The following is a 4,039-nucleotide window of genomic DNA, read 5'->3' on the forward strand; positions in this document are numbered from 1 at the left end:
GAATATACACGTCTCGTTTTATTCAAAAATTTCGAGCACCAAAATAGAAGAAAATTGAGAAGGAGACATCGGAATGGAATTAGGAAGTATGTGATTGATGTCCGGAGAGAAAAAAAAAAGTAACCTAAGCTTGGGGATGTGTGTGATTCTTTGCTAAATAAAGTGTAACCGAACAAACGAACACGAACACGCTTAATATCCTTCCAGTTTTTTGTTCGTTTTTCTTTTAATAGCGTTTTACATAAAAATCTATCTTTAAAAGTCGTTAAAAAGGTATCTTTGTTTTAGTGCAATAATCATATATATATATATATATATATATATATATATATATGGTTCAAAAGGATCCAAATGAAACTCAAACAAATTCTAAGTTGTTCAAAAAATGAAGGCTATGAACAATCTCTATATGATTTTGTTTACTTTTGCATCAATTTCTAATGTTTTCACTTGTTTTGCAGCCCAATATCCACAATCTCGTTGGGAAGTGACGATTCTTAATTATCAAGACATACCTTTACAGGTCCATTGCAAATCGAAAAACGACGATTTAGGTAAATAAGGGTATTGCACCACGTCAAATTATTCAACGAGACCATATTATTTCATGTATATCTGTATAAACTCTTGTAGTTCGAACTTTTTCCTTTTTTCAATTGAATTTGTTCCCATCTGATGTAACTTTCTGATTTAGGGGAGCACATTCTTCTGTCCAAACAAGAATACAGCTGGAAATTCAAAGAGAATTTGTGGCAGACAACATTGTTTTGGTGCAATTTTAGTAGCAATTACGGGAAGCTTTCGTTCGAGGTTTTTTGGCCAGAGAAGGGAATTTGGCTTCAAGACCGATGCAACTATTCGCACTGCATTTGGCGTGCAGATAAGAAGGGCTTTTCTTTATATAATAATCGAATAAATGTATTTGAGCTCATTCATCCATGGAATCCTTAGACAAATCCATCACCTTTGCCTTACATCACATCGAATCTTTTCTTTACTACACAAGTAGTGTGTTTTCTGTAATGCTCTAACAAAGTGTCTATTAATCATTTAAGTTCTTAAATATATGAAAATATTTAATATAAAAATGAGTACATCTCAATAAGATATTAAAGTTGTTATTAAAGAATAAAACATTGACGTTGTCCTGAATATCGAAGTCTAGATTTTATAGAAAATATTCGAGCACGAAAATGAAATAAATTTGAAAGTTATACACCGTTCTAAAAAATGAAACACAAACAGATTCTGTATCGGCCACACAAAAAAGAAACTCAATCATCGGAAAACACGCTCTAACACCTCATTGTGCCACGTGTCGCGCCCACAGCCAGAAACTTCTTTAGCTTATGTGGCTTAGCCGGCTAGTCTCGGCTTCGCGACTCAGAATCTAGCTCATTGGCTCGGTAAAGGATATTTTGCCCAATTTTTGTCCTTCCGACTATCTTGAAGCTGAAATTGACCTTGCTTAAAGAAATGAAGGTCAATATAAGATTCAATTTCTCGATTTATATTAAATTGAGTTAAGAAATTGTAGTTACTCATGAAAGACGATTGACGTTCTAGTGGGATGAAGAGCAAATATACTCAAATTTAGGGAGAACCGGCTAAGGCCAACCAAGTAAGCGGTCTTAGTATCGTTGGACGACTTGTTTGATGTATGACGACACGTGCATAGTGGCTAAGTTTATGATATGACATTGTTTAACAAAAATGTGATGAAATATACATACAAAATTAGTTTATACGAGATTTCGCCACCCACTGCTACATTGCTCGTTACATATGTCCTCACATTTTAAAATGTTGAGAAATCCCATGCCCTTTCGGACCAGTACCTAAAACTGGCGCCTTAGACCAGCTCGGCCATCTTGACTATTCTTTTTTATAACAGCTACAAATCACTGCTAGGATATATTATCCACTTTCAAGTACTGATGCATCGTCATCAGTCTCACGATTTTAAAATGCGTCTTGATCATGTCTAGGAGTTGAAGAGGTTTATTGGATTTCTAGGCCAACTAGGTTTCTTAACACGAGCTTTTAGTTCCAGGTTACTCTATTTTAACTCATCAACTCTTTCTTTAGTCCTCGAGTAATAGGGTCTATTTCCTTTTAACGTCGCCACGATCCTAAGGTGCTTAGTCTAGTGTACACATTTTGACCTAAGTCATCATATAACCAACCTAACTCTTACACTCTAGCTCTGTGTAGATAAACACACTAAATAGGTTGAACACATTGTCAAACACCTGGAGCAAATGCATACTTTATCATGCACAATACAAGAAAACAAGCTCAACGGGAAGATAATATCCATAAATCACCCTGGAGCACAGATCACAATAGCTCATCCTTCTTTCTAACAAATCAGAGTGGCGCAGCGGAAGCGTGGTGGGCCCATAACCTACTTGTCACGACCCAATTTTCGAGGCTTCGAAAAACCGAATGGTGACTAAAAAGACGAAATCGAAAACAAACAAAAGGAAAATAAAAGAAAAGAAAACCAAAGTAAAAAGATAAAAATACTTTGAATTAAAACAAAAGAGAGAAATTTTGTTTGTTAATTATTACAAAAGAAATTGCAAATATAAAATGAAATACAAAAGACTCTAAAAGACCGAAAAGGGACTGACGCTCCGTAACGACCCCCTCTGTGACTGTACAGCTCTCAAACGCTCCTCTACCTCGACCAGCAGCCAGCAAACACCTGAGAAAAATAAAGGAGAACGGGATGAGTATAAAAATTATACTCAGTAAGCCACCTACTTGTAGGCTCTCTTCGCATCTTAATTTAACAGAACTCCCATGGTTTCCTAATTCGGTTCTAGGACATCGGGTTCTAACCTTAGTCTCTTGGGGCTTGCCCCTTGGGTTTCACCGGTTCATCGTCCTTTCATTAGAGTCATCTAGAGGTTCCTTATGCCAAGCTGATATGGTTGGTATCTCTCTATGAGGCGCTACCTCTACATGGCTATCTAGGACTACATGGTATCTAGCCTAGGGGTGTGCTGAATACCCCTACGCCCATATAGTCCTCCTATGGGGGGCGCGATCGAACCCGTTCCCATGCAGCTAATGGACTGTACGATGTGGGGACACATTTCCCATGCGAAATGGCTAAGAGCAGTAAGGACTGATCAGGGACCCTTGGTCCTCCAACGAAGCTATAGATACCGTTCTTACGCTAGCAATTTATAAACACCCCTAGGTACTTTCTTGCCGTGGTAAACCGCTATGTTTCTAGGGAAAAATTAAGTTTGACTAGAGCGGCATATCGCTCCTAATAGAAATTCCCTAATCTTATCATAGAAATGGGCCCTACCAATTAACAGAGGGTACATGCAATCTTCTTCTAACATCATAGTATGTAATTCATGCAAACTAGGCATACCGGCTCAACGGGGCGATGACCTCCATCAAGCACCCAGAGCACGAAGTTCGCGCTCAATGGGGCGAATTCGTCCATCAAGCACCCGAAACCCGGCATACACAATTCTAACATAAATTAAACGCATGCATACGTACAACGGAAGCTTAAGGCATACAAGAAACACTCAGATAATTCACCCAACACATCATAACAATCCATCTAATTTATCTCATTCATGGAGAGCTAATTTAAGACAAAATTACTAACATGCATACCTACAATCCAAGCGAACCAGTGCCTTAGACTTGCTCGGCATATTATTCTCTTTGGCCCCCTATAGGTTTATTGGATTCCTAGCTACACGAGATTATTCTCTTTGGCCCCCTATAGGTTTATTGGATTCCTAGCTACACGAGATTTTGACTCCTACCTACAGGAGTAATAGAGTCTATTTCCTCAATGCTAAGGTGCTTAGTATAGTGTACGCTAACACATACTATATCATGCATAATACAAGCGAAGCTCAACGGGGAGATAATATCCATAAATCTCCCTGGAGCACGGATCACAATAGCTCATCTTCTTTTATAACAAATCAGAGTGGCGCAGCGGAAGCGTGGTGGGCCCATAACCCACAGGTCCCAGGATCGAAACCTGGCTCTGATA

General features: G+C 38.5%; 1 long non-coding RNA gene and 1 other non-coding gene across 2 annotated transcripts; both read left to right on the forward strand.

Annotated features, from left to right (window-relative positions):
- The first annotated feature begins 421 nt into the window (after window positions 1-421).
- On the forward strand, window positions 422-1,054 carry LOC147792487 (uncharacterized). The gene is made up of 2 exons (XR_015421293.1): window positions 422-554; window positions 695-1,054. It is a non-coding gene; the product is annotated as an uncharacterized LOC147792487 (long non-coding RNA).
- A 2,913-nt stretch (window positions 1,055-3,967) lies between these two features.
- TRNAM-CAU (transfer RNA methionine (anticodon CAU)) lies at window positions 3,968-4,039 on the forward strand. Its single transcript has one exon. It is a non-coding gene; the product is annotated as a tRNA-Met (tRNA).

This window comes from Cucurbita pepo, chromosome 6 (assembly GCF_057944985.1).
Source record: "Cucurbita pepo subsp. pepo isolate OVF chromosome 6, ASM5794498v1, whole genome shotgun sequence".
Classification (NCBI taxonomy): Eukaryota; Viridiplantae; Streptophyta; class Magnoliopsida; order Cucurbitales; family Cucurbitaceae; genus Cucurbita; species Cucurbita pepo.